The 27,764-nt window shown below is 42.5% G+C and overlaps 1 protein-coding gene across 2 annotated transcripts in view; it reads left to right on the forward strand.

The window, feature by feature from the left end:
* LOC126266689 (uncharacterized) overlaps positions 1–27,764 on the forward strand; it is a 148,772-nt gene that overhangs the window by 70,068 nt on the left and 50,940 nt on the right. The gene's annotated exons all lie outside the window — the stretch shown is intronic.

Raw genomic sequence — 27,764 nt, forward strand, 5'->3', positions numbered from 1 at the left:
GGACAGTGTAACACTGTGCCAAGATGTGCTGGCCGTGCATCAAGGCATGTTTAGCCACAGGGTGATCCTCTTTACCAACAAACACTGTCTGCCTGTGTCCATTCATGCGAATGGACAGTTTGTTGCTGGTCATTCCCACATAGAAAGCGTCACAGTGCAGGTAGGTCAGTTGGTAAATCACGTGGGTGCTTTCACACGTGGCTCTCCCTTTGATCGTGTTGACCTCCATCTGTCCAATGGCCAGCTGCACACATCCGTCCACATCAAACCCACCAACAAGCAACAGTACCTCCATTATGACAGCTGCCACCCATTCCATATCAAACGGTCCCTTCCCTACAGCCTAGGCCTTCGTGGCAAACGAATCTGCTCCAGTCCTGAATCCCTCGACCATTACACCAACAACCTGAAAACAGCTTTCGCATCCCGCAACTACCCTCCCAACCTGGTACAGAAGCAGATAACCAGAGCCACTTCCTCATCCCCTCAAACCCAGAACCTCTCACAGAAGAACCCCAAAAGTGCTCCACTTGTGACCGAATACTTCCCGGGACTGGATCAGACCTTGAATGTGGCTCTCCAGCAGGGATACGACTTCCTAAAATCCTGCCCCGAAATGAGATCCATCCTTCATGAAATCCTCCCCACTCCACCAAGAGTGTCTTTCCGCTGTCCACCTAACCTTCGTAACCTCTTGGTTCATCCCTATGAAATCCCCAAACCACCTTCCCTACCCTCTGGCTCCTACCCTTGCAACCGCCCCCGGTGTAAAACCTGTCCTATGCACCCTCCCACCACCACCTACTCCAGTCCTGTAACCCGGAAGGTGTACACGATCAAAGGGAGAGCCACGTGTGAAAGCACCCACGTGATTTACCAACTGACCTACCTGCACTGTGACGCTTTCTATGTGGGAATGACCAGCAACAAACTGTCTATTCGCATGAATGGACACAGGCAGACAGTGTTTGTTGGTAATGAGGATCACCCTGTGGCTAAACATGCCTTGATGCACGGCCAGCACATCTTGGCACAGTGTTACACCGTCCGAGTTATCTGGATACTTCCCACCAACACCAACCTATCCGAACTCCGGAGATGGGAACTCGCCCTTCAGTATATCCTCTCTTCTCGATATCCTCCGCTAATTTCAAGTTGCCGCCGCTCATACCTCACCTGTCTTTCAACAACTTCTTTGCCTCTGTACTTCCGCCTCGACTGACATCTCTGCCCTTACTCTTTGCGTTTAAATATGTCTGCTTGTGTCTGTGTATGTGCGGATGGATATGTGTGTGTGTGTGCGAATGTACACCTGTCCTTTTTTTCCCCTAGGGGAAGTCTTTCCGCTCCCGGGATTGGAATGACTCCTTACCCTCTCCCTTAAAACCCACATCCTTTCGTCTTTCCCTCTCCTTCCTGAAGAAGCAACCATCGGTTGCGAAAGCTAGTAATCCTGTGTGTGTGTTTGTGTGTTTTGTTCATGTGCCTGTCTGCCGGCGCTTTCCCGCTTGGTAAGTCTTGGAATCTTTGTTTTTACTGGAAAATCTTGTTGACAAGCTATTTAAGATTTATCAATTTTTAAATTATTTGAAAAGAGTATATGGGATTCTGGATACGGATCATAACATACATAATAAACAGTTCACCAGTTTTTAATATACACATATATTTTACCATAAAGACTGATACACATGAGCACTGCATGAAGTACAAAGGCAGAATGAATTAAACATGGCGGCTCATCAGAGCAGTTAATATTCCAAAGATTGTAATTTGTGTGGTCGATGTGACCTATCGACGCCACTCGAACACATGACTGACCGCACTCTTGTGGGAGGGACAGGCTGTGCACTATCTTGACATTGAACTCCACGGTGAGGGTCGGGTCCGTGCTCTTGGTGAGCAGTACAAGCACACGATTATCTAACACCATAATCGACACGTCGTCTACGCAGTCAGGTGGTACATTGCAGCGCAAAATGAAGGACGGGGCGTCTGCATCTCTAGTACCTGAAATGTCTTCAAAACCTGTGAACTGCGGTGGTGAATCATTGGACGGAGAAAACCCAACTATAGGTTGAATGGACTTGTTAGCGTGAAAACCCAACTGTAGGTTGAATGGACTTGTTAGCATGTTCATCAAAGGAACATGTGCTCAGGCAATCTGACAGGGATAGCAGAGGGGTGTCGGAGTCTATGAATGCAGGCTTGAGCCTGTGAAGAGAAAGAGTTTGCGGGTGATCTTTTATCATAATGTCAAACATCCTCTCGTCCCTCCGGAGTACATTGAAGGGGCCGAGGTAAGGGGGTTGTAAGGGTTGTCTGACAGAGTCATCCCTGAGCATGACATGTGAGCAAGAACTGAGTGCAATCAGCATGTATGTGTCAGGTGTGCAATGGCTGACAGGTGGGTGTAGCCAGGTGTTTCTAAAGTGTGCACGCATCCTTCCGATAAAGTCTGGGAAGGAGGGGAAATCCCCAGGATCTTGGGGAAGAATTACTTCCCCAGGTAAAACCGGGTTTTCGCCGAAAACGAATTCAGAAATTGTCCCATGTAAATCTGGTTTAAATGTAGTACGTAGGCCCAGCAACACCCAAGGAAGTGCCTCGGACCAGAGACAGTCATGGCTACCTGTGTGCATTTTTAAGGGTGTGGTGCTATCATTCCACCGACCTGTTGCTTTGCGGGTGGTAGGCTGTTGTATGGATCTTTTTAATACTGCAAAGATTACAGAGAATCGTAAAAAGTGCAGATGCGAACTGTTGACACTGGTTGGTTGTGGTGGTGGATGGACAGCTCAACCTAGTGATCCAAGAAGAAATGAATCCTTTGGCCACAGTTTCTGCTGTGAAGTTGGGTAAGGGGACGGCTTCCACCCAATGAGATATTTGGTCTATTGCGGACAGGATATACCTGTGGCCCTCCGACAGTGGCAGGGGACCATTAAGTTCGATATGTACATGATGGAAACGTCCCTTAGGGATGTCAGACTTGCTGATTGGTGGAGAGGTGTGACATCCTATTTTGTTTTGTTGACAGGAAATGCAGCTGCGTGCCAATGTTTGACAATTCCATTTCACATCTTTTCACACAAACTGATCAGTGACGATTTGAGTGGTGGCTCAGACGCCAGGGTGGATGAGATTATGCAAGGCATTGAAAACTTGTCGGCACAGTGTGGGTGGGAGCAAAGGCCACAGAATGCCTGTAGAAGAGTTGCACCACACTTCGTCTGAAATGCAGGGAACTTAGCCTTGGTAAACATGAGCAAAGACTGCAGGTCCATGAGCAGAATCTGAGTGTCCTTGTCTGAAGCCTGTAGAGCAGTGAGGTTGGATAAATCGACTGTATTTGAAACAGCATTGACCCGTGAGAGGAAATCAGCAGTGGTGTTCTCCATGCCTTTGATGTAGCATATGTCTGTAGTAAATTGACAGACCAGGTCCAAGTGGCGGAAACGTCAGGAGAGAGGATCCTCTGGTGTGTTGCGGAAGTCAACCATCAGCAGTTTGTGATCAGTAAGAATGAAGAAACGACAGCCTGCGATGTCAGTGCAGAAATGATTGATGGCCTTGTACACCGCTAGAAGCTCTCTATAAAAAGCAGAATATTTCTTCTGTGCTGTAGACAGTTTTTTGTAGAAAAGATGAAGTGGTGAAACTGTGTCGCCTTTGCTCTGTTGTAATACTGCCCCTGCCATGATGCCACTGGCGTCCATAGTGATGAACAAATCGGCAGACGAATCAGGGTGGGCGAGTATGAATGCATGAGCTAAAGCTGTTTTAAGAGCCCTGAAATCCTCTAGCATGGATTTAGTCCAATGGACTGGTTCAACCCCCAAAATTTGTTTGCCAGAGAGTGAGTCTGTCAGTAGGGCCTGCATGACAGTGGCAGAAGGTAGATGATGGCGGTAGTAATGTAGGAAACATCTGAGTTCTTTGTATGTAGCTGGGGGTGGAAATGACGTGATAGCCTGCATGTGGGATTTGGGAGGCTGTATTCCATCTGTGGAGACAGTGTAGCCCAGAAATGTCACAGAAGACTGACGCAATTGGAATTTTTCTTTGTTGATCTCGACACCATTGGATGCCACAGTCTGGAGGACCTGGGATAAATGATATTCATGGTCTTCAGTCGATTTGCTGAAAATGAGTATGTCATCCAGGTATGCAAAGCAGAACTCGAATCGTCATAAGATTGAGTCAATGAAATGTTGCCATGTTTGTGTTACTTTCTTTAAATCAAATGGCATGAAGCTGTACAGGAACAAACTGAGCGGTGTGATGATTGCAGTCTTTGGAATGTCTTCCGGTGCTATGGGAATCTGGTGATAAGCAGGTTTGCAGTCAAACTGAAGATTGTGGCGCCTGGTAACATGTGAGTGAAATCGTTTATGATTGGCACGGGGTAATTGTCCATGACAGTTTGAGCTTTTAAATGTCTGTAATCACCACACATTCCAAAAGAACCATCGTGTTTGGTGACGAGATGAGTTGGTGAAGAACAATTGCTGTGCGATGGCTGTAGAATGTCCAGAACTTCGTTAATTTTCTGCCAAGCAGTGCACCACTTAATAGGGCTGAGGCATCTAACATTGTGTCTAATAGGAGGACTGCCAGTGATAATTATCTTGTGTGTCATTGCGTCAGTGACTGAAGAGACTTAACTGCACATGAGCCTGAGTAACGTTCTGATGTGGAGTTTTGGGACGAGTGGGAAGCGATGAGGTGTAGCCATTAGTACAAATGGGAAAAGGCAGCACAAAAGTCACATGCCTATTATGCAAGCACGGAGTTCACTTGTTTGTAGAGATCGGCTGCACACACAGCATGGAGCAGAGTCGGGCGTGCAGCCACTGTCTATTGTTAACTTTGCCTTGGGGAACTGGCGTGGACGAGAGAGATGCTGACATCACACGAGGGACAGCAATGACCGCTGAGTTGATTAGCTGGCGTGCGGGAGAGGGGGTATGTTTTTCAACAAGCAGTGTGGCTGACTGCATAGTTGACGTGATCATGCTGCGTGAGCGACTGTTACTAGAGACACTGTATGAAACGTGAGGCACAGTGCATAGCGGACATTTGGGCAGTGCGGAGGTCACTGAACGCAAATCGTCACATGCAATGAATGTTTTTAAACTAACCTGATGAGTGTTCAAACTGATGCTTGGCAATTAAGTTTGATCCAGTGAAGGAACTGCAGATTGCAGTTTCAACAGCATGGTGCAAGCCGCAGCGAGCTCATTGTAAGTGTGAGCAATGCATTATTTCAGCTTATTGTTCTCCCGGCAGAGGTGCATTGCTGAGTCATATTCTGAAAGTAGGTTAGTGAAGCAGGTCACAATTTTGCCCGCAAGGGCAGAACCCTCACAAATTAAATCCCATGTTGCGGCAGAAACGGTACGAGGGGTATGGGTGCCGGAACATGGTATGTGAGTGTTAGATGGGTGGTGTAACACTGAACACTGGACTACATTCAGGGAAAGCTTGTAATGGGACAAAAAATCCATACCGAGAATTGGTTCATTGATGTCGGCGATGTAGAAGGTCCACTGGAAATGCAGAGAAGGGGATAGGTGCACCATCACTTTCACAGAACTGACAGTTTGTAACATTGATGCATTGACAGCTCGTAGGAGTCAGTGAAAAGTCAGTAGGAGCCAATGATCGAGGTATGATAGACACATCAGCACCGGTCTCAATTAGGTTGGCAAACTGTGATGAAATATCTGCCATGTATAAACGACCACTCAGCCAAGGGGCTGAGTGGACAGAGGGCAATGTTAGGGGACGCCTGTGAAGTTCCCCACAGAACTCGGCATCACTTAGTTCCTGCGGTTGGCGTTTGAGTGTTGGCAAGGTAATGTCCACTTCTTGGCCTCAGCCCCAAAAATCTTGTGGTACCAACAGTACTGATGAGCTGGATGGGGCGATGGCAGTGACTGTGATAGCAGGGCAGGCTTGTCCTCGTTGATTTGTTCTGGGATGTAAACCGGGACGTATGGAGTGTGGGCAAGTCTTGAGTGCCCGGAAAGAGAAGAGAGCGAACGGGTACTGCCTGGTGACATAGAAGGCATGGAAGCAGAACAGGACCTGCCCCTGTCTGCAGATGGCCGATAAACAGGAAGTGTAGTGTCACACAGTGATGAGTGATGAACTGTGTGTTTCTGGTGCAGGAGCACATGCAGCTGATCTGCGATGCATAGGCTAGAACTGATAGACTCCAAAGAGTGCGGCAGTAGGTGTATCTGTAGGTCAGTAGGTAACTCGGCAGACCATACCGCCCACAGAGTGACGTCTGGCATGACGAGTAACCTGAGGCGGCACCAAAGTTGTGATGGAGTACGGTCCCCCAGGTGCTCCTTGTACAGAATCTTGATTATCAATTCTTGTGGTGAGCAGGCAAGTCATTCCAATATCGTTTTCTTGGCGAACTCGTACTTCAGTTGTGGTGGAGGTGAAAGTAGGAGGTCACAAATTAAATCTGAATGGTCGTGAAGATGTGTGACCTAACATAGGAACTTGGAGTTGTCATCAGTCACTTGGTGCAGCTCGAAGAGGTGCTCCACCAGTGTGAACCATGAAACTGGATTGTCCTTGTACAGGGGAGGTAGCCTGGGGAGGTGGCCTGGAGGTGGAGATGAAGGTAGCTTCGGCATGTCTTGGAAGGCCTGTGGTCCAGCTGCACAAGAGTTCATTTTAGGATCCGGCATCACCGGAGTGGAAATGTTACTAGCACACATGTTTGGAACAATGGCTGGTTGTAATGTCTCTGAAGATGCCTGAAAACATGACGAGGCAGGCATGGTTGGTACTGTGGGAGCAAATGGATGTGCAGAGCGTAATGAGGGCCCATACACAGGACCTGAAATTGCAGAAATAGCACTGACATTGTCCAACTTGCAAATGACGTGGAAGGTGGCATGGCAGATGTGGATGGTACTGTGGAAGGAGTGAGTGGTTGTATGGTTGGAATCGAGGCCCCATGTGGGTGGAGGTGTGGGGGAGGGGGGTTTAGCTTAAAATGGCATCAACAAGAGATTTCCACATACACTGGCCATGCACCCTTCATGGTAGGAACATAAAACACTGGTTAAACCTGTTGGTGGTTGCACTGTCATAGTACAACATTGCTGGGTGAAGAGGCTATGTTGGGTGCACACTTACCCATGTGGTCACGAAACTGGGCTGCCGATCCAGTGGTTTGTTGTGGCGAACTGGATGCATAAAAATGTCTGTTACTGATTTGTGAGGAAGGAGAGACTGGTGTAGCTTGGTAACATCATAGCGCATAGAGTATCAAAGCACATGTATGAATTTTGGTCCCTTTGAACTTCGTATGAGCAATTAATCATCACACTATTTAGTAGAACTTCCTCTTCACTTTTTACTTGTCGTTATGTGTAACCCGGCGAAACAAAGCCTGAGTCCATTGTTTGAGTTAACTGTGTAACACTTGGTTGTTATGGAGTTGCTAAAGTAGAGGTTATCCTCATTGAAGATTGTAGATCATTGTCCGTTAGCTGCAAAATAACCAATGGCGGAAGGTTGTGTTGGCCTGGTCATAAGAGCTGGGCCTCCAAATCTTCGTAAAGAATGTTCGGTGATGTAGCCATGGTGTCAGACGTATAACCTGTTGATTCTATATGACTGGCACCAAAGTCGCAGAAGATGTAGGACTCTTTCTCTTCCAGGGTCACCAATATGGGATTCTGGATACAGATCGTAATATACGTAATAAACAATTCCCAAGTTTTCTATATACACATATATTTTGCCATGACGACTGATACGCATGAACACTGCATGAAGTACAAAGGCAGTCTGAATTAAATATGGCGGCTCATCAGAGCAGTTAATATTCCAAAGGTTGTAATTTGTGTGGTTGATGTGACCTATTAACGCCACAAGTACCTGTGACACTAAATGAACCACTGTGGCACTGGATAGTATACTAGTATTTCTTTGTACATATTATGCCTACTAGCAGGTACTGAAGTGTGAAAAACTCTTTTTCCTTTCCTCCAGAGTAAAAACAAGACACAGTAAGTTTCAGCTTGACATTTTATGTGTTCATTGTTGTTAAATACAACTGCTAGTGTAGTGTATGACACTAAATGGTGACACCATCAGTGACCATTGTTATGATTTCTACATGACTACTCTGCAATTCACATTTAAGTGCTTGGCAGAGGGTTCATCGAACCACAATCATACTATCTCTCTACTATTCCACTCCCGAACAGGGAGCGGGAAAAATGAACACCTAAACCTTTCTGTTCCCGAACAGCGAGCGGGAAAAATGAACACCTAAACCTTTCTGTTCGAGCTCTGATTTCTCTTATTTTATTTTGATGATCATTCCTACCTATGTAGGTTGGGCTCAACAAAATATTTTCGCATTCGGAAGAGAAAGTTGGTGACTGAAATTTCGTAAAAAGGTCTCGCCGCGATGAAAAACGTCTTTGCTGTAATGACTTCCATCCCAACTCGTGTATCATATCTGCCACACTCTCTCGCCTATAACGTGATAATACAAAATGAGCTGCCCTTTTTTGCACCCTTTCGATGTCCTCCATCAATCCCACCTTTTAAGGATCCCACACCGCGCAGCAATATTCTAACAGAGGATGAACGAGTGTAGTGTAAGTTGTCTCTTTAGTGGACTTGTTGCATCTTCTAAGTGTCTTGCCAATGAAATGCAACCTTTGGCTCGCCTTCCCGACAATATTATCTATGTGGTCCTTCCAACTGAAGTTGTTCATAATTTTAACACCCAGGTACTTAGTTGAATTGACAGCCTTCAGAATTGTACTATTTATCGAGTAATCAAATTCCAACGGATTTCTTTTGGAACTCATGTGGATATTTCTATAGTTTTAAATATGGTGTGACAGAAATCAACAGTGGATCAATTTTTGACCTCATCAGCTCAAGCAGTCTCCAAGGTCAGTGGTTTTTGGACAGTTCTCTGTGACTCACTTTTTTGTCACATGCTGTTTACTCTGTTCTGTAATCTATCAATAGTAAAATGTGTTTATCTAAAGTTGTAATATTTCTTTTATTCATCAGTCATGTGTAGTTACATAATACACACACTGTTATTTTTAAAAAGATACCTGCAGTACATATAATCTAAATTTTTCATTTAACATTATGGAAAGAAAGAAGGATATATCCCAGAGAAAGCGAAGAATAGTGTTAGCTCTAAAAAATGCAGAAAATTCAGATAGGAAAATAGCAAATAAACTGTTCACTGACAAGCAAAACAATGGGAAACATATTAAAAAAGTCGAGAGATACTGGAATATGAAGACTGTCACAATTGTGTTCAAAAGAAGGTACAAGCCCCAACTATGCAAGCAAGTAAAAATACAACAAAAGAGAGAAAGAAAATGAGTTTGGATCAGATTGCTTCCAAAACTGAACAGTGTTTTAAGAAGACTATTTCACATTAAATTGTGCTTAGATCTTGTTTTGAAAAAAAGAACTCCAAGAAAAAGTCTTTTCTGACTAAAAAACACTTCACAGATAGGATTGTTTGTAAAGATGTATGAAAACTGGACCATGGAAGACTGGGACACGATAACTTTCTCTGACAAAAATAAGTTAATATTTATGATAGTGAACATAGCTTCAAACTCTGGATTGAGACACGAGAGGTAGTGAAGAGTGACTGTGTTACAAACCCAAAATGTTCTCTGTAAGTGTTATGGTGTGGGGTGCTTTTATACCAAAGGAATTTGAATGGTCAAAGTATATAAAAATACTACAGTGGTGCAGTGTAATGAAGAATCACTGAAAAGGAAGTAATCAACACAGCTTGGGACCATTACAGTGGTTCAAATGTTGGGACATTTATTTGCAAAATGTCAGTGTCATTTGCCACCAATTAGGGGCTACACAGCAATGCCTGTAAGACTTACGTTTCCAGAGAGCCTGGTGACTAGAAAAATCTCCTGTCATGAACACCACTGAGAACAGTTGGTCAGTAATGTCAAGAAAGCAGTGGCAGTGCTGCTGTGCATCTAAAATTGAGCCTATATAGTAGTTTGTGTCTGCTACCATAAAATTGAGCCTGCATTGCTTGAAAGTTTTGTTTATACATTGCTGAGAAAAGTTCAGTCTCTCAAGAATGCCAATGAGGAGTACACTAAATACTCAGATGTTAATTTTGTTAAGGTAAATTAACCTAAATATATTACATGTTAAGCTACATTTAATAAAACTCTTATTACCACAACCAATGTTGTTTTGAAAGTTCAAAACTCCACATTACTGATGAAAAAAAAGAGCTAGGATATTTTTTTGGACCACTGAGTATAGTTAGATGTAAGATACAAGAAGTGCCACTTCTGTAGTGCAATCATGGTATTCGTGAATATGCACATCTTATTTTAGTTAGAATATCTGCAATCTGGACAAGACATTTACAATAGCCTGTGAGCTATTGAAGTACCATGATGTGGCCCACAGAAAGTGTAATGCATCTAAATTAAAGTAAACTAGTTATTATATTAAAAACTATGAATGGAATGAAAATAATGATTGAGAGGACAGACCAAAACTGACCTAAAAGATGGAGTAATGGGCAGAAGACTGAATTATAAAAAGGAAGTGACTATTGCAGATCTAAGAACAGCTCAGTATTAGATATAGGAACAGTTTTGTAATTCACATAACACTTCTCTTTTTTATAATTCACAGAATTCATTATGCTGTTCCTTTATCTCATACAACCTTACCAATTCCTACACTTCACACATATGTGCATCTTCCGTGTTTGACCTCAAATATGAAGATTCTTACCTGTGCCCCCCCCCCCCCCCCCCCCTGCTTTGAGAAAACTAAAATGTTCAGCATTTTACATTAAAAAAAAGTTACATTTACTGTTAGGATACTGATCTCAGTAATAATTAATATTAAAAAATTTTACTTAGCAATGCAAGGTTATCTATTTTACTCTGCTATAGTGTAAAGCAGTAACAGCTCGTGACCCAAAAAGATGGTGCTGCACTTTACTCACCACAAAAAATGTTAACAAAGGAGGGAAAATATCTCAAGCATTTGCAATCCATAATATAAACTCATCACTTGCTTGTGTCATTGTAGCATCTTCTTATAATAACATCAAAATATGCACTCAGAATAAAGTGTTCCTTTGCAGAATGAAAGAAATTAACAGGAATTGCAAGTGTATTTGCGGAAAAAGTAATAAGCCTGCCTTACTAACCTTTTTCAGTAGCGCCAATGTTAATGCCATTCATTTGTATCTCTACCACTTGACGTGGTGGTGATCATTTGTAGAGGAATTCCATACTTCTTTCTATCTTTTTTTTTAAGTTTTCAACTGGAATTTCTAAAATGAAGTCTTGTTCAGTAGAGAGCAACGCAAGTGCTAACAGTTTTTCATGTTCCGTAGTATTCCATAAGGAGGTTAAAGGAGGTTTTCTGTGATGGATAACAATGTTCTGCTTTTGACATGGTCATTGTAATTACTACTTTAAAGAGTTTCACAGGTCTGCCCAGTGTATCACAAAGATTACTAGTTATCTAATACAGCAGGCTCAAAACTGCACACATACTTTCAAACTCCCCTCTTTCATAAATACAAAGAGTTCCCTTCAAAGTTTCTTTGCAAAATAGCAAGCAACAGCAGTTCTGAAAGAAGTTTCTGGAAAACTGGAAGAGTAAGTTGTGAACTTCTGTGGTAGAAAGAGAGAGGCAGCAACTAGGTGTTGCCTCATATACAGTGTCACCTATATCTTTTGCATCCGACAGTAGATTGGACACCACTGCTCCATCTTCATTTATTATTCTTTTATGATACTTATGCAGATTTGTTGAATTTCCAATCATGCCTTCCCTAATGTTTGCAATTTCATGTTCAAAAACTGATACCTGATGTTATGCCTAAGTTATGTCAAATACCTTTTCTGTAGTTGTGTACAAAAAATATCCACATTAATCATAATTTACCAAATAGGAGAATCAAAACTGCTAAGGTGCAGGATAATCATAACACAGTTTATCCTCATTGACTATATTATTTATTTAATTTGACCTGATTAGGACCATCAGGTCTTCTCTTACATCAGACCATGGCTTCACACATAAAGTACCTATTTTACATCACAGATAATCTAAGATATAACCATTTTAATGTAACAAACAGCAGTAAAATGATTTCAGTGTCTATACTGACAATGTGAGTAAATAATACTGACTAGAAACTAAAAAACTTAATTCTGGCAGTACTCACCCAATTATTGATGTTTCTGCCACTAACAGTAATAGTGATAGTAGTAATAATAATAATAATAATAATATCACCAATGATAATGGCAGATATAAAAAGAATTTATAATAGTATAAATAGATGTTTTCTGATATAGTTGAGTTCTGGGGAAAGAAACGGGGATTACACCAGCTAAGAATACTTGTTGAAAAAATGTATGTACAAGGATAATATGTGCATGCAGGTACAATGGTTATCAGTACTGCTGCTTTACTAGATATGTCAGTGTCTTCTGAACTTGTAGATGTTATTCCATTCTCTAGCTTGATGCAGGGGGCTATTCCAGAGTCGGGTTCCTGCTACTGAGAAGGACGTTGATGGACTGGGACTGAATGAATTTTGTTCTGATGGGAACAGGTGTTTCTGCCATGTTGTTCAGACAAAATAATTAAAGTCACAGAGAGATACGGGGGACAGTGTACATTAATAAGACAATAGAGAAGACAGATAATATGGAAATCTCAGTGCTTGTCTACACACAGCCAGGACATGTGTGCATATGATGATAAAATATGAGTTTAAGTTGAACATCGCAGGTACAACATACACAGGAATTCATAACCAGTTGCCGGCATCAAGAGCTTTCCCAAAAAACGCCTTGCAGCATAACTCTGCTGTAATCAATAATTGAAAGTTTAAGTGTTTGTACTAGTTTCTTTTTTAGGCCAAATGGAAGAGCTTTTTATGTTTTTGTAGGGCATGGAGGTATTCTGATACCTTCTTGCACATGCTCAGTCCAATTTAGATTTTCATTGTTAGTACTTATAGACTTTACTGAAGGTGAGAAGTAGGTATTTTTCTCATTGAGTGTTAAAGATGGTAGGGATTCCCTATATTTCAGATTAATGAAACCAGAATGACCAACCAGTACTGTTTGGGTTTTGGATGGGTTGAGCTTTAATACTACATCCTGTGCTCCTTTAGATAGTGCGCATGGGGTGGTATTGAGATTCTTGATAGTTTTCTCCAGTTTTATTGGTTTTGCACTTCGATACAGCTCGAGGTCATCAGCATACATGTGATTTTGACAGCAGGACAAAACTGATGACACATCATTGACATACAATGAAAATAGTATAGGACCTAATATTGAACCCTAGGAGTTGTCTGATGTTACCTATCCTCATTGTGATTTTATGATGCTAGACAAGACACATTGTTGGCAAGACATTAGGTATGAGTGAAATCATTGCACTGTACATCGGCAAGTAAAAGGTCAAAGTTGACACGGTCAAAGGCTTTGCCAAAGTCTAAGAAGCACATGATACTGTCTCTTGTGGATCCATGGCAAACTTCAGGTCACCCATTTCATCAAATAGGTATTCATCTAGTAGGTTGTTCATTGTTAGCTGGTCTGCACTATATATATTTCAAGGCATTGGATAGCACAAGAACCATGCAAATAGGTCAACAATCAGAGAATGTTGTGGCAACGTTGTTTTTGTTAGTGGCTTAACTAGTCTTTGTATCCAGGCCTCAAGAAAACTTGTGGTTAAGGAGTGAAAAATGTAATGTCACATGGCTAGGGCCTCCTGTCGGATAGGCTGGTCACCTGTGTAAGCATTTTTTGTTGACCCCACTTCAGGGACTTGTGTGTCGAGGTTAAGGAGTACTGTAATTGATGACATCTTTTATTGGGAACAATAATGAGACAGTAATGAGCTTCATTATTTGCACTGTGATGTCATTGTGTCCAGTAGATGCTGACCAGACATGCATGATTGCAAATAACACACTTTTGATAGAATTTTTGTGGCTGTAGTTGTTTACTTCCGTGGGGTAATCAATAAGCATCTGTTTTGATTGTGGTTCAGTTGTGGTTGTAGGTAATATGAAATACTGGTCCATTTCTCTGGCTGGGACAAAGGGATTAGCTATAACTTTTACTTTGTCTATACCAAGACCATGCAGTTTTTCTACAGGATAACTGCTTAGGTTTTGTTATAGATTAATGGATGAGCATGCCTGAGTTTTGCATTTCTCACAGCTTGACTGACTCTGTTTGGCTTCTGCTTGTAAGCAGCATGAGTTTCAGGCATGGAGTGCAGTTTTTATGTCTGGTATATAGTGTTTCTGAGATTCATGAGCTGTCTCACTTCTTCAGTTTGCCATTGTGTGGGTTTGCTTCTTACTTTTGTGGTCTTTGCGGAAGCATAGTTGTTATATAATTCTGCGAGATTATTAGTAAATATATGGAGTTTCTTGGTTCAAATGGCTCTGAGCACTATGGGACTCAACATCTGTGGTCATCAGTCCCCTAGAACTTAGAACTACTTAAACCTAACTAACCTAAGGACATCACAAACATCCATGCCCGAGGCAGGATTCGAAACTGCGACCGTAGCAGCCGCGCAGTTCTGGACTGAGTGCCTAGAACCACTAAACCACCGCAGCCGGTGGAGTTTCTTCTTTCTATCTCATAAGGGCATAAAAGATGTCCCCCAAATTACTTCTTGCACCTCAGCTGCAAATTCAGATGAATTGATGTCTTTCAAGTGTCAGTATGTTGTCAGTTTTGGTCTCTTTCTAGGACATTCTAGTGAGTATGTCATGACAATTATGACATAAACAGATATGCCAGTTGTAGGTATTTGAGAGATTTGGGAATTTTGTTGCAAATATATCTATGAAAGTGTGACCACTCTTTGTGTGATGGGTAGGAGCCACCTGAAGAAGTGACAGTTTTGAAGAAGAAGAAAGCATCCACTGAAATTTCACACTAGAGGAACCATTGTATAAAAAATTTATGTTAGTGCCACCAACTATAATTATATGCTCATATGTCAACTTGAGTCTTGAAAGGCTCGTTCTGAAGCAGGCAAACTTGCCTCCTTTAGAAAGTTTGCAGAGGGTTCACACGAGCTGCTTTCTATCATGGGTTGTGATTTCCATGAGCACCTATTCCACTTGTTTACCTTCATTATTTTGGATGTGTGTAGTGCAATAGGTAATAAATCAAAGCATATGTGTGTCCCTACTCCACCCCCTTGCCTGTTACATCTGTCATGTCTTAGAAGGATGCAGCCATCTAGATTTACTGAGCTTGTAGGGAATGCTTGGTTTGAGCCACGTCTTTAACAGAAGTCTTACATGGATGTCTGTGTGTTGAAATATATGAAGGAACTTGTTGAGACGATCTGCCAGAGACTGGACATTTTCATGTGCAATGTGGAGCTTCATACATTTAGATGCAGAACTTGTGAGGTTACCACTGCTAGATATTAGGAACTCTGGGTCAGGTGCTGGTGAAGGAATGGGCATAGTGAAGCACACTGAGATAGCCAAGTGCAGGATCCTGGAAGGGAAAACTGCAGGTACCTTCAGAGAAGTGAGAGGCTTTGAGGCTAAGGCCAGTGAACTTTGCAGCAGTCATCAAACAGTCAGGGATAGGAAAAGAAGCTTTCTAAATAGAGCTAGAATAATCTGTAAGCAATGGTACTGAAAAGCAAGGTAAATGGAATAAACACAGAGTACACTATTAATGACACTTATTATGAGTAATGATAATAATATGATGATAAATTGCTAAAAAAATGAAAGTAAGACTAAGTTGGTGCAGTAATTAATAAAGAAAATAAGAAACAATAGAAACAGGAATTAATAATGAAGTAAAACAAAACATTTTAAACTGGTTATGTTATGATCAGCTAAAATCTACAATAACGATGTAAACACACAAGCTTGCAGCAGCAAGAGTTGGAATGTTCTTAACTCCTAAGGCATAGAGTTTCAAGTTCATTTGCATTGCAAACTAATGTTTTTCCATTTTGGATCTCCTGCACTATCGTGCCTTCATTTTGTCATATATTTTGTTGCCCAATCTTGAAATCACATTGTTCAAAATTTTCAATCCTTTTCTATTGTTAGACCTAAAATAACAGATTTCTTCTTCACTCTGAAGATTTCTGACCTTTTCCTGTAGGACATGAACTTCACTATTATTGGTGTAGGTTTTGTAGATGCTGGTATCCTATGTCCCACTCTATGACTTCTGTCTGTGTCATTCATTGTCACTTTCAGACCTAGCTTCTTGCAGGCAAGATTCATCTCTAATTTATCTGCATTTTCTCCTATGTGCTGTCCTCTGGAATTTCAAACATCTGAGTTTATTGCATTTCAGATATTGTTCAAGTTCATCAGACTTCTTGACCGTTTCTGTTCAAGCATTCGTGCCCTATCCTCAGTTTTTTTCAGTGATTTGCTCAGAGCATCAATCTCACTTATGTTTGCTTCCACAGTTTGCTGTATTTTGTATGACATTGCTGAAATTACAGCTTCAGTGATGGTCTGGACAACAAGCCCCAGCCTGTCCTGTGCATATAGACTGACACTGCTCTCAGCCTTGATGAATGCAGCAATATCAGAAATGCCAGGCGATGCAGCCACAACTCCAGGTATTATCTCGACCCCAGCATTTTTGGCAGCCTGGCCATTGATGGTGCTGCACATTGTTCAGTCATTTTCGATTTTGAGAACAAATACATGCAGTGTATAAAAATGAATTGCTAATATGACAATAGGCACTCTTGACATGAATTTTGAACTTGTAAAACAACCTAACTGCTTAATATTCAGCTTCAACACTACAAAATTTCAGGTAAACTTGTGAGCCAAGCTAGTACACATCACTCACTTGCTGCCATTTCATTATTATATTACATTATTAATGTACTTAGAGGTATCATTCCTACACTCCTGGAAATTTGAAATAAGAACACCGTGAATTCATTGTCCCAGGAAGGGGAAACTTTATTGACACATTCCTGGGGTCAGATACATCACATGATCACACTGACAGAACCACAGGCACATAGACACAGGCAACAGAGCATGCACAATGTCGGCACTGGTACAGTGTATATCCACCTTTTGCAGCAATGCAGGCTGCTATTCTCCCATGGAGACGATCGTGGAGATGCTGGATGTAGTCCTGTGGAACGGCTTGCCATGCCATTTCCACCTGGCGCCTCAGTTGGACCAGCATTCGTGCTGGACTTGCAGACTGCGTGAGACAACGCTACATCCAGTCCCAAACATGCTCAATGGGGGACAGATCTGGAGATCTTGCTGGCCAGGGTAGTTGACTTACACCTTCTAGAGCACGTTGGGTGGCACGGGACACATGCGGACGTGCATTGTCCTGTTGGAACAGCAAGTTCCCTTGCCGGTCTAGGAATGGTAGAATGAGGGGTTCGATGACAGTTTGGATGTACCGTGCACTATTCAGTGTCCCCTCGACGATCACCAGAGGTGTACGGCCAGTGTAGGAGATCGCTCCCCACACCATGATGCCGGGTGTTGTCCCTGTGTGCCTCGGTCGTATGCAGTCCTGATTGTGGCGCTCACCTGCACGGTGCCAAACACGCATACGACCATCATTGGCACCAAGGCAGAAGCGACTCTCATCGCTGAAGACGACACGTCTCCATTCGTCCCTCCATTCACGCCTGTCGCGACACCACTGGAGGCAGGCTGCACGATGTTGGGGCGTGAGCGGAAGACGGCCTAACGGTGTGCGGGACCGTAGCCCAGCTTCATGGAGACGGTTGCGAATGGTCCTCGCCGATACCCAAGGAGCAACAGTGTCGCTAATTTGCTGGGAAGTGGCGGTGCGGTCCCCTACGGCACTGCGTAGGATCCTCTGGTCTTGGCGTGCATCCGTGCGTCGCTGCGGTCCGGTCCCAGGTCGACGGGCACATGCACCTTCCGCCGACCACTGGCGACAACATCGATGTACTGTGGAGACCTCACGCCCCACGTGTTGAGCAATTCGGCGGTACGTCCACCCGGCCTCCCGCATGCCCACTATACGCCCTCGCTCAAAGTCCGTCAACTGCACATGCGGTTCACGTCAACGCTGACGCGGCATGCTACCAGTGTTAAAGACTGCGATGGAGCTCCGTATGCCACGGCAAACTGGCTGACACAAACGGCGGCGGTGCACAAATGCTGCGCAGCTATCGCCATTTGACGGCCAACACCGCGGTTCCTGGTGTGTCCGCTGTGCCGTGCGTGTGATCATTGCTTGTACAGCCCTCTCACAGTGTCCAGAGCAAGTATGGTGGGTCTGACACACCGGAGTCAATGTGTTCTTTTTTCCATTTCCAGGAGTGTATATTCAAAAACAGTATTGACACTCTTTCATTGGAAATTCCAATGAGTAGGCAAAAAACATGACAGCCATTTTCATACTATTTCACTAAGGGTTTCTGTTCTTTGTGGAAATGCTGGAAAGGAGCTATGAAGTCCCTAATGTTTAGTGAAAAATGTTCACATATTTTTATTAATGGAAGTGTCTGGAAGCATAACCAGATTCAGGTAGTGACCATAACAATGAATTACGGAGAAGAAATGAAAACGTTTTCCTTAAGAAGAGCCTACACCCATTGTGATGAGCCACTCATGATTTCTAAATCATTGTACATTTGCGCTACTAGTTTGTGTGAACAGTTTTTGAAATTATGATTTATCTGCTCTGTGATGTACACTGTCAAAGAGTGTGCACAATGCTTTTCTGGTTCTATGATGGCCCAAAACCTTTCAGCTGGTCTTCCAATAATGATGTACCTACATGCGATAACTATCTGGAAAAAACAGGTTACATCACAGGTTTCACCATCTGCTGCAACCAGAAACTCTAAATCCCTAATTTCCTTTATAATTTCCTCTTGCTAAACTAGAAGCACACATTGCGGGAGTTCATTCTGGATGGTTTTGGAGGTGGTTTTGAAAATCGTTGCTTTCCTAAATGTGATTTTAATACTGAGTCTACTTCTGCACCAAAATTAATCAAGGCATTAAAAATGCCAGGACTGGAACATGATTCAGTCTGTTCATGTTGGTTGAGGGCAAGTTCCAATGCATGACAGAAACAAATAGTAACTAGATTTAGTATGTATCTATTATTGGTAACATTTTAAATGTGTAGTGGCATAGTGGCATAGTGGTGTAGACTTACTGTCTAATTCAACAGTTGTATTTACTTTCTGACAATCTCTTTGTTATGTCTATCTGCAACTCATAATCTTTGCTATATGGTGAGTAGCAACTATTCTTTTCGTTGTTGTATTTGTGTTGCGTACAATTGCTACATTCAAAATGTCATTCACATGGTCCAAGTAAAGTTCATGTTTCTTAATTTTGTCATAGAGGATGAATGTCACAGAATCCATGTTTAGTCCATGAAAGCTCTCCTTCAAATACTAAACATGGAACATGAAACAAATCACAACCACACAGGCATTTGGGCTTACTTTTTGGATCAGAGCTATATTTTCTACTGAACTGATGACTTTTCATTTTATCTGTCTGGAAAATCATTAAACTAGGAGTTGGTCTACCTACGTTCTTGGTTTCTAATATTTTTTTCAAATTTGCTTGAAATGACAGATTGAGAGGACAAAAAAACTATGTGATTCATTATTTCATGTAATCACTTTTCTCATAATTCTCTGTAGTAGACACTAAAATAACAAGTACAACGGCCAGGAAATAATTACTGTACTCACAGCTACACATGAACTGGTAATGAACCCCAGTTTGTTTGAAGATCTGACAGCTCTGGTTCTCTTCAGGAGGAGGGTGATGGGCAAGCCACTGAGTGCTACTTCTTTGCCGGCCCAAGGTACTGGCTGTGTTACTCTTTTCTGGCACTATTTGTTCATTTGTTGTGGTAAAGTAGGGCTTTATTTTATATCTCCTAATTAAGAATTTATTTGGAAGTGATTAAAGGGGACACTTCCAACATTCACCTTACAACTTGCCATCACTGTTTGCCACTTGATTGCATGAAGTACAGTCACCATACTGTTGCACACTGCAACTGCAAGCTGCTCCATCAGTCACTCCATGATAGGACTTACCAGTGACTTCATGCTATTTTGCAGGTTGCATCCACATGTTTAGTCATTCTCACGGCATGATTAGGAGGTTTTGTCTTGTTTGCATGTCATCGGGGGCAAATGCTGCTCAGCTTGTTCTTGGCTACTGCCTCCTCTCTCAGGTGGCTGGAGTGCTGTTTATACACCAAAGACCGATATACAAATATGTTGTTGCCAAGAATTTTCAGTGTACCGTACGTCACTCACTCCCCTCCCCTCCCAGGTTGAACTGGCGATAAACTTTGGCTCAGTGATAAGGATGGAGGAGGAGTAATTTAAGAGGTCCTGTAGCTGAGGGTTGTTCTGCTGAGTCTGTGGTGCTTGTTTAAGTTCATCATGGATAAGATGGCACCGATGAATGACATGTGGTCAGTGACTATATTGTCTGTGCCTTTCACTTGATGGACATCTATGATGAATTGTCTGATGTATTCATGGTGATGGTAATGGCAGAGGCACTTGTTCTTTGGTGGGCAACAGATGGTGTTGGCTATATAAATATAAATGACCAGGGAGCATCCTTCAGTAAATTCTCTGAAATATTGTATGGCCCTGTAAATGGTCAGATCATTACAGAGAGAGAGAAAGAGAGAGAGAGAGAGAGAGAGAGAGAGAGAGAGGGGGGGGGGGGCGGGGGTTACTATTAGTAACTCCTTAATTATGCTGTTCCACAAACTCGGTGTGTGCACCATGATACTTGTCTTATCATATTTCACTTCATGATTATGTTGCAATAGTCTATGTCTGTCCATAGTAACTGATGACACAGTCACATGATTGCAGTATGCACACAATGTTGGAGACCTATATCATCTTTAACATTACAAAGAAGTCTTTATCTTTGTTGATGAGGGTGAAATATACTTGATACCATGTTTCATAAGCTGACTACCTGCACTGTCCCTTGGTCAGCTTATGGGAGAGTAAGCACGAGGGTTGACTGAACCTGTCAACCTCTTTCTGAAGCTCCTATCACTAAACTGCTAACATCAGCAATGATGGAGAGGGGAGCTTCTGGAATTAGATGAGGTAAGGTGGTTGCCTGAAACAGACCATCCTTGATCACTTGGAAGGCATGCTGCATGTCCATGATCCATGTGAGCTTCCTGTGGCTGGTTGTACTTTTGCCTTTGAGGGCCTGTATTAAGGTTTCGTGCAGGGCAGCAGCATGCAGCAAGAGACAGCGATATAAATTGACCATTCCAAAGAAACGGCAGAGTTCATGGATGGTGGCAGTGGTTAGGAATAAGCTCAGTGCACATCACAGATGGGCAGATGCCAGAAGCATTTACGGTGTGGCCAAAGAAGGTGACTTGTTCCTGACAGAGATGACATTTGTCAGTGTTGATCACTATACAGTTGACACTGAGACCATCAAGAACAAGTTCAAGGTGGGTGGAGTGTGAGTCCATGAATGGTGAAAAAATGAGGATGTCATCCAAATATGGGTACCAAGAAGGAAATTTAAAAACCAGGCTGTCAATATAGCATTGCCAGGTTTGTGTTGCATTTTTTAGTCCATAAGGCATAAAAAGGAACTCAAACCATCCAAAATGCGTGGATATGGTAGTTGTGAATGTCATCTTTGTACATCAGTATCTGCAGATATGCCTTCTTACAATAAGTTGCCCTGAACACTTTACTGCTAGCTAGATAGTGTGTGAAGTCTTGTATATTAGGGACCGGGTAAATGCCCACGATTGTGCAAGCATTCTAGCCACAATAGTTCCCACAAAGTCTGGTCGAGATGTCCTTTTATGGACAAGGCAGGTGGATGAGGCTCAGCTGCTTTCTGATTATTGAATGATGCCAGCCTGTAACAATCTGTCTATCATTACCTTCACTGTGCAGAGGTGGTCTGGGGCCCTGACTAACCACTGGGCTGCAAGTAGTGTTTATTTGGTGCAAAGTGCTGTTGTTGATGGCTGACAAGATAAAAAGATCATGCAAGGTGGGGCCACTGGTTGAGCATTTGTCAGAGTGGCCACATGGAGGTCAGTGTCCTAGGCATCCAAAATGATGTACGATCTCAGCTGTAGCCTGGATTTGAGTTGCCTGAGCAAGACAGTAGTCTGCATATGCATGGTGTAGACAGTGAACTGCAGAAGTTTGGATACAATATGGCAGACAGTACTGCACGCAGGTGCTGGCTCAACATGGGCAGCAGCATACTGTGCTGGCACGGGTGCAGCATGGGTGAGGCTGTTCTACACAGGTGTAGGTGTAGAATGGGAGATGGTACACTGCACAGGCGTGGTGAGTGACAGTAGCACTAGTGTGGCAGGGATGATGTCAGGTGGTGAAGGAACAGGCATGGAATAAGCAGCAGGTAATGCACTGAACTGTGTAAACAATGAGACAGGGGTGGTTGCTTCAGGTGAGCTGAGGTATCAGGTGACAGGTGCAGGTCCATAAGTACAGGTGGTGAGTGAGGAACAGAGTTGCTTGAAGGTGGAGAGAGCCTCTGCGACTTCTGCTTGTGCTCCTTGGATGCATCTGTTTAGTGACAAGTTGTCCTTTTGGAGGCGAGTAAGGATCTCTTGCTTGTCCGTACGCTGTTGACAGACATGTAATAAGCAGTCAGTGCAGTCCATACACTGTTGTACAAACCATTCTGAGGGCATGGCTGAAGGCAAAGGAGTGTTGACATCATCACTTTGGGGTGGTGAGGCGGCCGGGGCAAATGTACTGTCAGCAGCTTGGTTAGGAGGCATGTGGGTGAGTTCATTTGCATGCAGTAAGGCACACAGTGAAAGGCCCATAGGAAATCAGGACACAGAACTAGCTCAGTAACATCAGCGATGATGAATGACCACATGAAGAGTACAGTGAAGCCGAAGTCTAGGGTCCCTATCTGGGTGCCCATAACAGTGATAGGAGAATCATTAGCAGCTGTCAAGCGAAGTCGCAAGCCTTCATATGTAGACAAGACTGGCTTATGAGGTGCTGTGCTGATCTGCAATCCATTGTTGGCCACAAAACATAGACTGCTGATGAGGTCAAGGACATACAGATGGTTGTTGGGAGTGATATTGGAAGCTGGCAGGCAGGTGCCAACTTTGTGTGTATCAAAGCAGCTTACATGTCACTCACAGTACAAGGGCACCTCTTGCACACTGTGAGGAAAGTTTTGGTATTTGCAAGGTTTGCAACAGAGGCATGTAGTGTCACCAAAGCGGGCATGGTACTGACAGAGATGAGATTGCGTGTACACAGTTGCCGATGTTCTGGGAGTGAGAGCTGGAGTTGAGTTTTTTTTGTAAACAGAGAGGGCAGGAACACTCAGTGACTGTCAGTGGCATCAGGAGGTTACACATGTGGCAGTGCATTGTGTGTATCAATGCCATTATTGGGGGCTTTGTTGGTACTGAGCCTATGTTAAGAAGCAGTGAAAATGCAGTTGGTCAGTGACAGGTGGGCGTCAAATGATTGGTTACTAGTGGCGATTAAATTCATCTGCAACTGGAAAGGGAGACTGACAATCAAATTCATCCACAGCACCTCACTGTGCATGATGGCTGGATCTATTTTGCAGTGAAGACGATGCCACAATTTGGAGGAGATCCTCTCCTGTAAATGTTCAATGTAAATTAACTTGTGTAGTTGCTCTTTGGGAGTCCAGAAGAGATGCTGTAAGGGCGTTGTTTTTGTGGTCCCATACTTGTCTGTAGATGGAATTGCCAGAACGATGTTGTAATAACGGCAGCATGGGTGCCAAGGTGACTAAGTAGAGTGACGTCCTTCATGTCACCCTTACAATGGTGCTGGAGGCGTACATGCTTTTAGTGGGGCAAGCCACAGGTATGGGTTGTCCATATGGAATGTGAACCATGAAGCAGTCAACTTTTTGGTTCAGTAATGTGGTTGGAGTATGGCCTCACAGCACAGAGAGAACTGTGGGTGAGCGGTGGGCAATAATGCCGCTGGTTGCATGGACTGGAGGATGGATGACCCAACACACCTCGCAAATGAGGTGGTGTGCATTTCAGTCACACAGGTGTCCAGTGTGTACAATGACTGGCTGTGATGCAGTCAGCATGGATCAATAGTCTAGGCCATGAAATTGTTGACAGAATGTAGGGGTAGAAGAGTCCATAACAAAGACAATAAGCAGACTGCCAGTTGCATTGAATTGTAGTGCCCCTGTGATTTGGAATGAAGTTGCACTGTGAGAAATGTCACAGTCACCTCTAATCACTTGGGTAGCATATGGTTCAATGTTCATGTCAGTCAATAGCAAAGAGTGTAAGAGGTCAATGATATTTGTGGTCAGTGTAACACAGTGGGGGTGTGATGGCCACATTGTTGTGACAAAAATTTGTACTATTTTAGCAGTCATTCGAAATTTGGTGTCACCAGTGTGGGAGGCCAGTACATAGCAATAGAGAGTGATAGATTACACAGTGGTATGGAGCACATAACATGCTTTGGTTTATAGAAACTCAGTCAATACAAGAATACCTGACATAACAGAATAGAGTCACAGAGTGAACTGAACTGCTCCTGTCAAGCCATAGCTCTAGTGTATCAAGATAAAAAACACCAGTTAGAGTTGCTTCACCAAAAAAAGAAAGACCCATAATCTTTCCTCCACTGGGATATGTCACACAAAACATTCAATTTAGGGGAGTCTCATTGCAACTGTACCATCTCATGGGGATTTGCTGACCCCAAGATGTGCACAGTATATAGGTTCATATTTCCTTCATGGAAGGTTTCATACATACCTTACAGGACCAGCACTTTTAGAAGAAAGGGCATTGTAGAGAAATGGTTTAAGCTCAGGCCAGTGTACTATTATCACAATGAATTTTCACTCTGCAGCAAAGTAGGTTCTAATTTGAAACATACTGGCCAGTTAAACCTGTGTGCCAACCAGCACTCAAAACCTGAACTTTTGCTTTCCATGGTCAAAATGCTCTACTGAGTGAACTACCCATGCACACTCCACCACAAAGTGGAAATTCATTCTGGAAACAGTTCTCTAGGCTGTAGCTAAGCCATTTCTCTGGAGTATTTTTTTTTTTTTTTTTTCAAAGTGTGCTTGTTCCTCAAGGTCTGAAGAAGAACTTTTGTGAACTTTTGAAAGTAAAAGAGAGATACTTCCAGAAGTGAATTTGTTAGGTTGGTAAATATGTTGTGCCTGGACAGCTCAGTCAGCAGAGCATTTTGCCCATGATGCAAATTTTCAGGTTTGAATACCTATCCAACAAACAGTTTTAGTGTGCCAGGAACTTTCCAATCAGTGCACACTACACTGCAGACATATACTGTATTCACTTAATCTTATACCTCTAAAATATTCAGATGATAGTAATACATTGAGGATTCATTCATGTCCTTGTGAAACAATGGAAAGTCTAGGGTGGAATGACAACAATATGGAGAAGATAGATTGCTATTCGCCATGAAGAGGATGCTTTGTGTCGCAAACAGGCACAATGAACAAGACTACTCAAATATTAAAGTTTTGAGACAAACTCCTTCTTCTGCAATAGAAAACAGAGTGCCTGAGACAGTGGCCATGTGTGTGAATTGTGCTGTAAGAATATGTGTGTTCTTCTACAGAAGAAAATCTTTAATATTTTAGCAGTCTTTTTTGCTCTTCCCTTTGACTCAACACCTCCCCTATAAGGCGAGTAGCAATCTATCCCCTTTATATTGTTACAATATTATGAAAGTTCCATGTTGTTGTTATTCCCTCCTGTCACTCTGTGATTAGTAAGTTGTCTCACTATTTTAATGTAAAAGATAATGTCTGCCGGACTTATAAAGCATAAGGATTTACCTCCAATTTCTAGTGCACCCCTTATACTTTTTGGTAATAGATCAGTTATTTAGCTGTACGTGATGAGTAGTATATGACCTCTTATGAACAGTGTCCACTGGCTAGTGTGAAACTCACAACCTTATGAGGTAGCTTTATTTGCACTTGCTTTGCCACAGTGTTAACCAAGGATTAAAAAATGGCAAAATAGGACCTTCAAAAAAACCCTCATGTTTGTTTAGCCAGTAGCAGTTCCTGTCTCAGTCATGTTTAACAGAAAAGGAAAAGAGTGAAATGCTTCATATACCCCAAACAATGTCTGTGATATCAATAATTTAAAATTAGCAAACAGATTGAGTCAGTTAATCTTACAAATGTAATTACTTCAGTTGCCAGAATAAGAGAGTCATCCTCCAAAACACTAGACTATTTAATAATCAGTAAATAAGGTGAAGACAGTATTCATTTCAGTAAGCTGAAATTCCACTAATCTGATCATTATTGCCAGAAAATTGACTACATATATGTGGATTTTCTAGCAATTGGAATAATTATTGAGCAGAAGTGAGGCCCAAACACTAAAATCATCTCTATATATTTACAAAGTGTCTGGGCTGTACATTTTCTAAAAAATATATACAAGTGGAAAGCAAAGTTTCGAATCAGAGCTACCAAATCTTAGAAACTGGTCTACATTGATACAATAGCACAGTCACTAAACATAACCCATGCCTATGGGAAACTCATTAACATACACCACAAAACATGTGCAAACATGAAGGGTAAGCAATACATATAATGTATGAAGATCTCAAAAAATGTACAAATGAAATGGTTAAATGAGTTACATATCTTATGAATTATGCTATCAAGGAAGGTATGCATTCCAGCACACTGGAAAGGAATATAGGTCAACACATAAAAAAAAGAATCAAAGGAACAAGCATCAAACATAGTTGGAGGTTTTATTTTTTTCACACCTTTAATGGGGATGATGTCTCCTTAGTCGAGGTCACTAACATACACCTGCATTGTTTTGCTGACTCAGAGATAGTGGGTTTTAATCCTGGTGGTGGAAGAAATTTTTGTGGCCAGGATTTGGCTGGAAAAGGGTGAAGTGGTAGTGGCAGGAAATCCTTAATTAATATATTTTGTGTCAGTGCTCCAGATTAAATTTAAGATCTCTCTGCAGTGTCTCATTAAGTAATGGCATGTGACACTGTTGGTGGTGACCCATACATAGGATGGGTGTTTGGTATTGTTTGAAAGGAGCAGCCTACATGCTAGCACCAGTTTTGACCTTCTCCCTCCTCTCCTCATCGTACAAAACATCACAGCACACACTCATTAGAGACACCTACGCTCAACAGGTACACTTAAGGCACAACTCTCACAGATTTCAATGCAAGGAGAAAGAAAACTTTCTGATTAGATAGTTGAACCTACCCCTCAGATTCTCCTAGCCAACAATGCTTTACATCAGTTCCTTTCCATTGTAGAGAGGGTATCTTAATGTAAGCTGATTACTAGGTTCTTCAGATGCAGATAGTAATGAAATTGGAATAAAATAGTGTTCATTGTCTCTCACAAAGGTCATGATCATTAAATACATTATATGTGTGCGTGAGCACTTGTATCATTATCTAATTTGTACTCATAATTACACAGCTGTGTCAATTTGTGTGAAATCAGTTTCTTCTGTTCTTCCATTTCTCTCTCTCTCTCTCTCTCTCTCTCTCTCTCTCTCTCTCTCTCTCTCTCTCTCTCTCTCTCTCTCTCGCCTCTCCTCCTCCTCCTCCTCCTCCTCCTCCTCCCACCC

This window comes from Schistocerca gregaria, chromosome 4 (genome assembly GCF_023897955.1).
Source record: "Schistocerca gregaria isolate iqSchGreg1 chromosome 4, iqSchGreg1.2, whole genome shotgun sequence".
Classification (NCBI taxonomy): Eukaryota; Metazoa; Arthropoda; class Insecta; order Orthoptera; family Acrididae; genus Schistocerca; species Schistocerca gregaria.